The sequence below is a fragment of the Lepidothrix coronata genome, unplaced genomic scaffold (assembly GCF_001604755.1).
Source record: "Lepidothrix coronata isolate B3197 unplaced genomic scaffold, Lepidothrix_coronata-1.0 Scaffold196, whole genome shotgun sequence".
Classification (NCBI taxonomy): Eukaryota; Metazoa; Chordata; class Aves; order Passeriformes; family Pipridae; genus Lepidothrix; species Lepidothrix coronata.
In genome coordinates, this window is record NW_016690376.1 from 1,069,330 (window position 1) to 1,083,078 (window position 13,749).

The 13,749-nt window shown below is 45.7% G+C and overlaps 1 protein-coding gene across 1 annotated transcript in view; it reads right to left on the bottom strand.

Annotated features, from left to right (window-relative positions):
• NAA30 (N(alpha)-acetyltransferase 30, NatC catalytic subunit) overlaps nucleotides 1-12,805 on the bottom strand; it is a 33,013-nt gene extending 20,208 nt beyond the window's left edge. The window contains exon 1 of the mRNA XM_017831758.1: nucleotides 12,794-12,805. The gene's annotated coding sequence lies outside the window, so the exon portion shown is untranslated. The remainder of the gene's footprint in view (nucleotides 1-12,793) is intronic.
• Nucleotides 12,806-13,749: the final 944 nt, after the last annotated feature.

Genomic DNA, 13,749 nt, shown 5'->3' on the forward strand with positions numbered 1-13,749 from the left:
AGTATACACTGACACAGAGATACAGGGTTATAGGGATATAGGGACACGGGTACAGGGATATAGGGACACAGGGATACAGGAATATAGGGACACGGGTACAGGGATACAGGGACAGAGGGACACAAGGGTGGAGGGACACAGCGAAACAGGGACAGAGGGACACAAGGGTGGAGGGACACAGCGAAACAGGGACAGAGGGATACAGGGGAGCAAGGACACAGGGATACAGGGACAGAGGGACATGGGGTTATAGGAACACAGGCTCACAGAGACAAACAGAGCCAATCACTGAATCACAGAGATTCAGAGACACAGAGTCACAAAATCGCAATCAATTGAGTTGGAAAAGACCTCTGAGGTCACCGAGTCCAACCTATGACCAAACGCCACCATGTCAACCAGACCACAGCACTCAGTGCCACGTCCAGTCTTTCGCAGAATCACAGAATATCCTGAGCTGGAAGGGACCCACAAGGATCATCCAGTCCAACTCCTGGCCCTGCACAGGACACCCCAACAATCCCACCCTGTCCCTGAGAGTATCATCCAAATGGTCCTTGAGCTCTGGCAGCCTTGGTGCTGTGCCCACTGCCCTGAGGCGCCTGTTCAGTGCCCAACCACCCTCTGGGGGAAGAACCTTTTCCTGAGATCCAACCTAAACCTCCCCTGACAGAGCTGCAGCCCTTCCCTTGGGTCCTGTCCCTAGTCCCCACAGAGAAGAGATCAGTGCCTGCCTCTCCTCTTCCCCTCATGAGGAAGGTGCAGATTGGGATGAGATCTCCCCTTCACCATCCTTGTGGCCCTCCTTTGGACACTCTCTAATAGCTTAATGTCTTTTTTCTCAAACACCTCCAGGGATGGTGACTCCACCACCTCCCTGGGCAGCCCATTCCAATGTCTAATCACCCTTTCCGTGGAGAAATTCTTCCTAAAGTCCAACCTAAACCTCCTGTGGCACACCTTAAGACTATGTCCTCTCATCCTGTCCCTTGTTCCCTGGGAGCAGAGCCCAACCCCTGCCTGGCTCCACCCTCCTGCCAGGGAGTTGCAGAGCCAGAAGGTCCCCCCTGAGCCTCCTTTTCTCCAGGCTGAGCCCCCCCCGCCCGGCTCCCTCAGCTGCTCCTCATGGGACTTGTGCTCCAGACTCTTCCCCTTCTCTGCACTCACTCCAGTCCCACAATGTCTTTCCTGCATTGAGGGGCCCAGAACTGACCCCAGGATTCGAGATGCCACCTCACTGGTGCACAGGGGCACTACGTGTTACCATCTGTGCTGTTTTGTTTGATCACCCAGAGCCTGACCGGGCATGGGCGCTGCCCACAAGGACGCTGCCAGCGTTGTTTAGTCTGGGGACAGGTGCCAGAGGTGTTTTGGTGACACTCTGTTGCAGATCAGACTGCAGGAGTTCTTGCTTTTCCTTCCAAAAGCAGCGTGAGGGACATCATTCCTGTCTGGATAGGCCAAGGCAGGCCTTGGGCTGCACTTGTGTGACTGATAACAGTGGAAATTCAACAAGGCTGAAGGAGATCTCAAACCATCTCTGCCTTGAATAATCTCTTTTAAGAATGTTACTAGATATCACAGCAACAAACAAGTCCTTTAGATGTGAAGATTCTATTAATGTGCACACAAGGATCCTCAAAATGCAGAGTTTTTTTCCTTTTTTTTCCTTTTCTCACATGAAGATTTGCGGTGCCCTTTTAAGACTTGCTTTCATTTGCTACAGTTATTTTTCATGGAAGTGACAGGTCTGGGCTTAAAAGGAAAATCCAGCAACTGCTCTACGTGTCCTAACAGGATTCTTTAATTAGGAAGAATAAATAGTGTGGAGTTACAGGCTCCTGTTTATGAACTGCTGAGGGCTGAAGGAAAATAATGTATATAATAATGGCCAGTCTTCGCGAGCGAAGATTTGGGAAAGGTCATTGACCCTTCGAGCCTGCGCAGTGGATTTTTTAGGTGAGACCCAGCGTGCGCTGAACTGAGCCCACCCTTTAATCCTGAGGTTCATCTGCCGGGGCCGAGTGAAACTCGGACAGTGGCAGTGAGGTCCCCAGGATGTAGGCTGAAGGAAAATGGGAAAAGATTAAAAGACCTATCGGAAAGTAAGGGAATTATAAGGCTTTTTTTTTCAAATTAATTAATGATGGAAATACATGAATTTTGAGAAAGAAATGGGTCTCTCTATCCTTTAAGATTTATTTATCCTTTTCCAAGGCTCTAATTCCCCATCCCTGGAAGTGTTCAAGTTCAAGGCTTGGAGCAGGTGGAAGTGGTCTAGTGGAAGGTGTTCCTGCCCATGGCAGGGGGTTTGGAACTGGATGATCTTTAAGATCCCTTCCAGGCCAAACCATCCTAAGATTATCCTATGATTCAGAAAGATTATTGCACATTGTCTCTATCCCTGTTGGCTTTGTGTCCTGCAATTGCTCTGCAGATCTGTTTTTAGATGCTTGTATCTGCTCCACAGAGGTGTTCCCATACACAATTGTGTTCAAGGGTTTAATGTTTCTTTGGTGTGTGTTTTCAAACGCTAAAGGACACTTGTGGGCCCGACAGAATTGCTCTGGCACAAGTTCACTGTCCTCGAGTAGTTTAAACAGAAAGAGCAAACAAATGTGTTGTCAGTGCAGGGCTGGCCCAAATTCTGTTCTCCTTTGCCAGTGAGATTGAGAGTGTCAGAGCCACATGTGAGAGTGATGTCTGTGTGAAGAAGATGATCCAGGCCACGAAGCATTGTTAGAGAGGGTGAAGATGATCTAAATTATCATGAAAGCACTGTATTTCCTACAATGAGGTTACAGGTCCCATGGGAAAAAGCCCCTCTTGTGCACTCTGTAGCACACTGGTAACATTCTTTGTCCCACTTCCAACACCTGTTAAACCACCTCCAAACTCAGAAGTCCTGGTTGTGATGTCGATCTTAACAGTTCATGTCCACAGCTGGGATCTGCTTGACCAAAGGCAGATGTGGGTAGGACAGGCACTTCTGAGTGGTGCCTTTGATTCCCCTTCACATCCGTGGAGAGGAAAAGGCATTCCTATGGTGGGATTCAGCTCATCCTGAGGTAGACTTCTAAAACAGGTCAGGGGAATTGTGCTTTGGAGGTGGCATCAGCCCATTATATAAAGGGATTTTGACATAATTAGTTCAACCCAGACCGATATCCCCACTGTCACGCTCCGAAGAGAGGTGGGGCAACCTGGTCTAGTGGAAGGTGTCCCTGCCCATGGCAGGGGGTTGGAACAAGTTGATATTTAAGGTCCCTTCCAACCCAAACCATTCCATGATTCTATGATTCTGTGGCCACTGCTGCGATGTTCTCAGTCTGAGTGCCTACTGTGCCTAAGGCTGTCTTATTTCTTGCCTTTATTATGACAACAGGTGCTTTTAAAATGCATGCTGTCAACCAGAAGTCACACTTTTTATTATTATGATTCTTTTTAATAACTTTAGGCATTTTATTCCTTAGTTTTCCTGCTCTTTGAACATCCAGCAGCCCTGAGCACCCTCATGCCATAGCAAACCACACCTTCTGAAGTAGGGATGGGGTTCAAACACAGGCCTTGTTGCTTGTCACTCTTTGTTCAGTAACTCTGTGACTTTGGAGGTTTCTATGGCTAATTTATTTGTAAAGGAAACAGCAACTTTGGAAACTTAGTTCTGTTACTTGTGAAAAGAAAGGGAGCTGCTCATGGCCTTCCTCTTCTTCTCTTCAGGGTTTAAGGCAAGTGCCTGCTAATTGATTTAATTTCACAGTTGCTCTATATTAGATCTGATCTCAAGGTATTATGGTGGAAAACGGACACATTAAACATGCCATGTTCCCTGTTGTAATAAACTGACATCCCAGCTGCACCAGAAATATGGATGTTGAGAACAAAATATTCAGCTGTACTTAATCTGGGCAATAAAATGTAAGAGAAGCTTGACAAAGAAGCTTTTTTTTTTCCTCAAAGAAGGGGAAGTAATGTGACATGAGTGTTTGACACGGAAGTAAAACGTTCTCTGTTCTTCACTTGTCAGAAATGATTCTTTAAAAAAAGATACTAATCATGTAACAGCGACCTTGTTTTTTGAGCTCTGAGTAATAAAATTAAGTCTCTTTTTCAGGTCAAAAAAGAAATGAGATATTTTGGAGTCTGCTTTTTCAGGTAGGCAAGTCGAAGCTTTTCGTGGGCCTTGCCAGTGTTATGGCCCTGGAGGTGTCCCCCTTCCTGGGGATTTGCCCATTTGAGCTCAGGGACAGCTCTGAGATAGTGGCCAGCAGCTCCAATAAGTACAAGATAAGAGCAAAGACGTACATGCCAGTCCGAAATTTCTGCACTGGACTCTGTGTTTACAGAGGAAATGCAACATGTGCTGGCAGAGGTGGGAATACCAGGTCTGTCCAACTTCCTGAAGCACCACATAGAGAATCATATAAAAGTTATACAAGATTTTAGGCGTAGAGAAAGAGGAATTCGGTAAAACCAAAGTGTATGTGCGTGTATCAACTAGTGTTGTTCAGTTCCCGCTGAGGAAACCGGCTGTTCAAGGGTAGGATTCGTGCTCAGAGAGGGAATCATTCATGTAAAATGGTTAATCTGGGAACGCTGCGGTTTACAAAGTGTTGTAACGAGAGAAATCACAAGAGGGGAGTGTTGTACAGCACTCCGGCGTCTCTGCAATTCCCACAGCAGTGACCCCGTGCCATAAACCGAGTTTATTTTACCAGAGGAAGACACAAAAGTCACTGCCTGCTTCTCCTCTGACAGCAGTAACATTTCTCTCCGTGAAGAGACAAGGGCTTGTCGTGTCAAGATCAATACAGCAGGAGAATTGCCGTCTCCAGCTTTGTAGCTACTTTGAAACCCAGTGTGAAATGACAGTGGGAGAGGTTTGACAGGTTAAAAAAAAAAAAAAAGAAAACAAAACAGGGATCTGTAAAGGATGAGTCAATCGTGACAATATTTATTGCACTTCTTGGCCTTACCTTTTTTTTTTCCTGCTATAGGTGAAATGATGTGAGTCTTTGATCACTAACTGGGAGCTGACCTCTCTTCCCCGTGCCTACTGTTGATGGCGGGAAGAAATCATGACTCAGCAGAAGGAGGAAAGGGTGTGTCCATTCCAGAATTCCCCTTCTAATTAGGTGCTCTTAAGCTTTTCAGGAAAAGCTTCCTCCCGTCTTTGCTACCCTGCCAAGACTTCTCCCTGTCTCCTGAGGACATGGTACCCCTCACTAGTACTGGAAGAAACAATGGAAAGGGCAAAGGGAATCTCTTTCTGTTGAACCCAGGTTTGATGTGTGCTTAGAAACCCAGTGAAAATGCACTTAAGAGCAGAGATGCTTATTTAGTGATGATTTCATGGGAGAGGATTGATTCCACTGTGCCTGGCACTTGGCCTTTGAAGCTAATGGGAATGATTAATTTAAAATGATGCACTGCACTGTGAATAGCTGGAGACAGCTCTTCTCTTCCCAACCCTTTACTGAAAAGGGGCAGAGAAGGAGGAGTTCAGGGGGCAGCTGCAAATGTGATGTCCCTGAAAGCTCAGTGTATGGCTGCAAAGCTGAGGAGATCTCAGCTGGTGTGTCCAGACCCAACTCCACTGGAAGCAGTCCCTGGCACAGCAGGGACAGTGCTGTGAGAATTAGGGATGTTTGGCTTTCTCATACAGCTGGTTGCTCGTCCCATCATTTTTCCCTGCTCTCAGTATTGCACAAGGAGGGATTTCACTTGAGCAAGTCGATATGTTGATCTTCTTGCACGAACTGCTCACCCACACACTCTGACCCATCCCACTTTATTGTGTGAAAGGAGCACACTGGCAAGAAATTCAGGCCTACTTTCTTGCAATAACACCCATCAACAGTTTCAGGCTCAGTTTGACCACTTCAGCTGGCTTTGGTTTGTAGCTGTCAAGCAAAAGGAGACCACAGTTACAGCACATTGAAAAATCATGTGATGCTGCAAGTGAGCTTGCTGAAAGCTGGACAATAGAGACAGACCAAAACTGTAGTATTTTGAAAAACAAAAATAAAATCCAGTAATAATCTGCCCAAAATTTTTTAAAATATCATGTAGCACGTTAGGTCATTAAAGCATGATAATCTTTTCAGAAGGTCCTCTGCTGGCTATGTTTTGCTGATAGACTCCCTATGCTATGAAATATTTGCTGGAGTAAAAACCTTTACAAACTGTGGAGGATGTGGAAGGTGAGGACGGAAACTTAGGAAAAAAGGAGAGGGTTGAAAATAGGAGGTGGGAAATTATAGACACATCAGCTTACCTGCAATTTCCTGAAAAATCCTGGAATGAATAATCAGAGAACTTGTAAGCATGTGAGAGAAAACAAGGAGATTAGGGACAGCCAGCATGGATTTGTGAAAAGTAAAACACGTCAAATTAACCTCATTTCTTTGTGTCAGAAGAGTAGCAGGTTTTGGAACAGAGGAGAAGCCATCTGAACTCTGACATTAGTTAGACTTTTGATGGGAAAGACATAAGCATAAGCAAGACAAGGAAATATATATATGGAGTTACAAAGGGCTGAGTACAAAGTGTTTCAGAGTTTCACCAGGAATGTCTAAGAAATGTTGTATGAGATCTGGTGTGCTATTCCATACTTTCAGTGGGCTAGAAAGGATATATTTTATATTTTGAGCCAGAGCCATGCAAGGATGGACTGCAAAGACAGGGCCAGAGCTGCAAAGGACCTTGAGAAATGCAGAGATGCAGTTTGATAAAGACAAGCACAAGGTGCCAGGCTTAGGAAAGGACAAACAGCCACACAAACACAGGCTGGAGAGCTGGAGAACAACTGGAACTCTTCAGGAAAGAGCACGAAGAGGAGCCCTCTCTCTCCCATGAGCTGTCAGGAAGCAGCAGCTGGAGCCCACCTCTGGGCTTTGCTCCAGCAACAGGAGCTCATTCAGAAGTGTCCAGAGTAGCTGGAGCAACGAGCAGAAGGCTCAGAAACAGGATTTGGGACGGAAAAATGAGTGTGTGTGTGGGTTCTTTAACTTATTAAAGAGTCAGCTAACACAGGACACCATCATCTGCTCTTCATGTGCATGGTGGGCAGGACAAGAAGTACTGACCAAGACAATCCTGAAATATGTTTGCTGTGTGGACAGCAAAGCCCTGGGGAGGGTTATCGTGGAAAGCTCGAGCAACTGATCCTGCCTTGTGACACAGCAACAGGTTAGAGAAGGTTCTTGAGGTCTTTTCGTGCTCTGCTTTTATTAAAATTCCAGCAATATAATGATCTCTGATTGTCAAAAGTGGATTTTACATCGCAGACTCGAGTGTCAAACAGGAAGCTCAGGCCATATCACTCATTATATTGATGTCACTGGCAGGGCACTGAGAACAGAATTAGCAAAGCATTTTGTGATGTGCTGATCTAATTATAGAAAAAGTTACATTACGTAAGTTTTGAACGACGTTTCAGTGTAAAGTCACATACGAAATCATTGCTTTCTTCTCTTGTATGACACTACAGGGGCATGTTTCTCCTTCAACAGGATTCCCTCGGGGAGCAGAGAGGGAGAATAGCTGGCCTGGGAGGTGAAACTCCTGCTTGCTCCACACCACACTGTGGCAATGCTGATCCTGTCACTCTCTCTTCCTCGTGGTGTAGATATTTAAGATAACTAGAAATAGAAACTCCAAAGTGCTGCAGGGAATTAGGCAACTTAGAACACCATCCTTCCTAAAATTTATTACTGTGCATATACATAAACCCATTTTTATTCTTTTAAGACTAGTACATCCAATACTGACTAGTATTATATTTGGGACTATTCACGGCCTTAAACTTAAATATGGGTTTAAGTTTATTGTTGGCTGGGATCTCATAGTTTTGCCTTGATTTTTTTTCTCCCATTCACACTGAATCAATTCCTGATGCCACTGAACAATAACTCAGCTCTGATTTCCCCGGGGCAAGAATTCAGCTCATGCTGCCTATTCTACGCCGAGGCTCAGTTGGCTCGTGCAGGGCCAGGGATAGGCAGAGGAATTTTGCTTTTGGTGAGGAAATACAAGTTTCCACATTCCCTTTGAGGCAGAAAAGTGCTGCCTGCAGTGCTCAGAATAGTTCAAGGGAATTTTTTTAATGCTTTCAAAAATATCCTCCAAATGAGCCTTGGCAGTACCTCCTGCACCACCTGCTACTGATACTCTGGAAATCAGGAGCGGCTGGAGGAGGATGGCTGGAGTAAAAGTTCCCTGGGAATCTCACCTTTGCTCTTGTTTTGATGCTCAGCAGAACCAAAATTCAGATTCAGATGATTGTTCCATCTTGTTCTGCTGTATGTTTACACCGAAAGGAAAATCACAGGACAGCTTTTGCTCTGAGTGCTTTTACTCTAACTCTTTCTTTCAAAAGTCTGGCTGGAGATGTGTTTAACCACAAAGATCCAGGACAGATGATTTTTGTTGATTTTTGTTGATTTTTGTTGATCCTTCATTCCTGGATGATCTCAGGACACCAGCTCTGTTTTGTGCATGCACCACACTTCTCCCAAAAACTTTGGAGGTCTGAAACATGAGCCTGGTGAGGCCGAAGGGCAGCTGGGAAGCTGTGAAGCTGAACTTTGTGTGTCATGCTGGCTCAGCAGGCAGGAGGTGGGGCTGAGGGCGTGGTTGGAGGGACAGCAGCTGTTGGATAGAGGTCACACTCAATGTGTAAGCTGGGTACAAGTCTGTCAGATCCTTCACCAAGAGCAGGGTTTCCAGATGTCCCGTGCAAACCTTGAAATCCAAGTGACCAATAATTCTGCATGAAGAAAGAACGTGTCTTTGAAGAAGTGGTTAGAAGACAGCCTTGTTCAAGAGGTAGAGATCTCAAACCTCTTCTGTGATTCCAACTGGGAATACAGGTTTGGATCCAATCTGTGCATCATTTTCACATTTTCAGGCAGTGGCTGTTCTGTGGATGTGTGTAATGATGACAGTCCCTCTTGCTCCTTGGCAAAGCAGGAAGTCATCATGCAATGGAACAAGGGATAATTTATCCTGAAACATAACCCATTTGCTGGGAAGCCTGTTGTCAAAGCCTCATTAGATCCACTGGGAGAGTTTTGCAGGCAACAGCGTGGTGTCAGAGTGAGGGGACAGCTTGAACCCATGTGGTTCAAGACTCGCCACTGGGTTGACTGGAGGAGCCTTCAGGAGGGTCCAGTCTGACATCCTGTCAGCAAGAGCCCTTTCTCCCTCTGCCCCATCACTCAACAAGGACAAGGATTATGCATGGATGTTTAGAGCAGCCCTTTCCATCTGAGGCTGGAAGACAGGCTTTCCTGCAAACAAGTCCTCATTGGGGTTTATCCTGTGGGATGTGCCAAAAGCAGACTTTGCAGGAGCTCTCCTTGTGTGCCTTCATGTTCTATATCCAGTGTAAGTACTGAAAATCAGAGATGGCACAACGTGAATTTTACCTGTGCCTACGTGATCATGGAACCACAGGATGGTTTGGATTGGAAGGGACTTCAAAGACCATCCAGTTCCACCTCCTGCCATGGCCAGGGACACCTTCCAATAGACCGGGTTGCTCCAAGCCCCATCCAACCTGGCCTTGAACACTTCCAGGGATGGGCCAGCCACAGCTTCTCTGGGCAACTTGTGCCAGTATCTCACCACCCTCACAGCCAAAAATTTCTTCCTAAGATCTAATCTAAACCTACTCTCTCTCAGTTTGAAGCCCTGCTGACACTACAAGATAACAGTCAGTCTGGCTTAGGCCACGTATTGACTATTACTCAGCACAGAGACACGTGTGATTTCAAAGTGAGATCAGGAATTGCAATTTCCTGATGCAAAGGGGGGTGTCCAAGTGTCTGCAGCAGAACTGGCCAGGTTCTTCAGTGCTACAAAAGAGTATTGGATGCTGGAGGCACCAGCCCCAGCCACACAGAAGCTCCCAAACCCTGTGTCTGCAGGCTCCCAGCCAAGCTGAACTCCAGGATCCTTCATTATTGCCTAATTTGAGCCCAGGGACTCAGCCATAACGAGTGGGTGATTGCATGAATCATGCCTCGCTTTCTCTCCCCCAACACAGCAATTCACCCACATTTGTTCATTACTCAGACTTGTTTGCCAGATAATTTATGCACATAATTTCGGGTGGGTAATTCATTCACATGCAGCCTGGGTGAGTACTTAGCAATTGAAATGAGAAAGTCAAGATGTTTTGTTTGGGCTCACAAGTTTTTGTCTCATGATTAACTCTGGAAACCGTGTTGTAGGGGGTGAATGCTCGTGTCAGTGAATTCAAAATGCAATTTCTGCGTTTATTCTCTAATACACACATACATTCATGATGTCTTCACTTGGTAGCAAACTTATTGCTTGCAAAGTCTGTGAAAAGAAAACACAAAAGGAGCCTAAATTAAGATAATTTTTTTAAGCAATATAACATATGAAAAACTAACCCGTTGTGTGATCTTTTAATTCCGTGCAAAAGAGAAAAAAAGGCTGCACTGAAATCTGGCCAAAAAGTGAAGTGATAAAATGGGTACTGGATGCTTTCCAGCATCCTCTGAAACATTCAGGGTAGAAAATGTCAAACTGCTTGAATTTGAATCTTTTAAAGAGGGAAAAAAAGCATCCGAAATATAACCAAAAAAATCTCCTGGACACGGTGAGACTTACCAGAGGAATGGAAAGTGGTACATGTGGCACCAGATTTTAACACTGTTGTGTCATGATGTAAATCCATGACTCATAAATCTTTCTTGAGAATCTCAGTTCTGGTTCCTTTATGGATACAGAAGGGGTATATTTATAAATATACATGTGTAGGAGGATGGCAAAAGGCTATAGATAAAGTGGAATTGTGAATGACAACAGTTTATGTGGGTTCAAGAGACCAGGGAGAAGCATCCACTGAGTGTTTCCAACTATCTGCAAACATCTTTGGCTCAGGAAATTCCCAGGAGGCAAATTGTTGGAGACAGAGAGAGTCTCAGAGGAAACATCACTTTGTGCTCATCCTGTTCCTGTAGTTTTCCTAGATATTCACTTTGGCCAGCGATGGAGACAAGATGAAAAGTAAGTGTGGGTTGGATCAGTCTGGATCAGTGTGGTTGCAGTGCTGGGTGAGGCAAGAGGTGCCCTGGAAACCACAGACTGGCAGGTCTTTCTGGAGCAAAGGGTATCATTCAGTACTACACTGGGATCCCTGGAAATATTGGAGGCTGGGGAAGATCAGTCACCGCAGAAAGCTTTTTAGCAGGTTTATTGCAATAATTTTTTAAAGAAACTACTTTATCACGGGGTAAGATGGAAGCCTTGTTAGGTATTCGTGATTGTCAAACAAAAGGAAAGAAAATATAGAAACAATGGTCATTTTTCACCGTGGAAAGGTTATCAAGCAGGGTCCCCTAAAGGTCTAGTGGAAGTCTTTGAGACCTGACCAGAAAATAAAGGAATTTCTGAGGTGCCACAGCTTGCTGGGGTCACAGAATTACATGGGATAGTTAAAGCTGAAGATTTGTGTCAAGGGAAGAGAATGGATCCAAAGTCCTGGTGATTGTAGGGTAAACTCCAGGGAAATTCTGTGTTGGTAAGTACCAAATAATAAACATGGAAAGAGTAATTTATATACATATATATATATATATATATATATATGTAATGATAGGCTCTAATGGCTATTACCTGCTCAGAAAAGAAATCTGAGCTACAGTGTTGATAGTTCTATGGAAACAAGAACTTAATTCCCAGCAAAAAGAGATAAATAATACACTAGCCAGAGATTCTGAGGCAGAACCTGTGACCTAACATAATCCATTAAAAAAAAAAAGACCATCAGAATTACTAATAGGCTTTTAACACTCAGTTATTTGCCAGCCTCTTTTATTTTCCAGATATTGTTGAATATAGCTGTTGCTCTAGTCCAGAGCTGTTGACACCACTACCTCATCCATAAGGTGTAATTCAAAAGTAATATATACTTATTTCTATGGAAGAATATTTTTCACCACATTTGGTTTACTTGCTACAATAAGTGGGGTGTTGGTAAAAAAAATTGTCCAAATCCATCTTTTGCTGGAAGAGGCAATTTGGAGCTGGGAAGCCTGGTCAGAATATGTTCCCCAGGTCTGCTGCACCTCAAAGTAGAGGAAGAAAACATTGAAGAGCACACACAGAGGACATCAACCACCTCCCCTTCATGAAAGGCCCACAGAAACAACTCTGATAAGTTAATACAACAAAAGCTATTCAAAATCAGCTTATTTGAGAAGCCTGATGGAGGGAGAGCCAGGAAACTGCTGCTGCTGAAATAGCCAGGTAGCTTCCAAAATATTCTCTCCTCTCACGTTCTCACAGCATGAACATTCACATGTTCCAACCTCCCACCTATATGTGTAAGAAAAGGTGATGTCAAGAGCAATGGGGAGATAGGGCAGGTCACTAGTCCCGTTTTGGAGTGGTCAGACAGTGGACCAGGAGGTACCCTGGCCTTCAGATGAGCAATATGTCAGCTGTGAGCACTTTTGGAACCAAGTGTTTATCTTGGCTGTCTTATTTTGCCTGGATCCCATGCGGAGAAATGGCTGTGTCCAAGTAGGCTGATACAGATGGCAACTGCCAGCAGAGTTAGGTCTTCATTTGCAAATGGAAAATGACAGGGAGCCATTGCCAACCCGAATCCATCTTCCCCATCACCTTTGCTGGGAGGGAGATCAGCTTTGCACCAAGCCCAAGACTTGGCAGTTTGGCTTGATTCCTGCAGTGGCTCCCAAACAGCTCTGTCTGAATATCCACGGACGTGGGAGTGCTCGGCTCCAAACCAGACCTCAGATCCTCGCTGTGAGCCCACCATATGGGGCTGGGTGCTGTGAATGCTCTCAGCCCTGTGGAGGTCAGCAATCACTTCTATCAGTCTGGTATGTAGAGCACCATGAATTTAAAGGCACAGAGCTTTGCTCTGAAGCCCCTGCAGACGAACCCCTCTTGCCTGTGTGTTGGGCCTTGCAGCTGGTGTTGGCTGCAGAAGGTGCCCATCTGTGCGGAAGGAGAAGCCACAAGCACTGACTCACTGCTCCACCACCTCCTACTTTTGGCAGTAACCAGCATGAGCTGATTCAGAGGACACTGGCAAAACAGAGCACTTGCAGTAAGAGATCGGAGTAGATGCTCAAATTATGTGAGATCAAGCCACACTCAGAGCAATCACTGCCAGATAAGTGAGTGATACACAGATGTGAACATGGACTCATGGACTCACTGCACAGACTCACTGCATCCTCAGTAAGTTGGTCTGCAGGAAGGCTCTGCAAGGGGGTCTGGCCAGGCTGCATCGATGGGCCAAGACCAACAGTATGAGGTTCAACAAGGCCAAGTGCTGGGTCCTGCCCTTGGGTCACAACAACCCCCTGCAGTGCCACAGGCTGGGGGCAGAGTGGCTGGAAAGCGGCCCAGCAGAAAAGGACCTGGAGGTGCTGGTGACAGTGGCTGAACATGAGCCAGAGTGTGCCCAGGGGGGCAAGAAAGACAACGAAATTCTGCCTTGTGTCAGCAATAGTGGGGCAGCAGGACCAGGGCAGTGACTGTCCCCCTGTACTGGGCACTGGTGAGGCCACACCCTCAATCCTGGGGTCAGTTTTGGGTCCCTCACAACAAGAAAGACACTGAGGTGCTGGAGTGAGTCCAGAGAAGGGCAATGGAGCTGGGGAAGGGTCTGGAGCACAAGTCCCATAAGGAGCAGCTGAGGGAGCTGAGGAAGCTCAACTTGGAGAAAAGAAGGCTCAG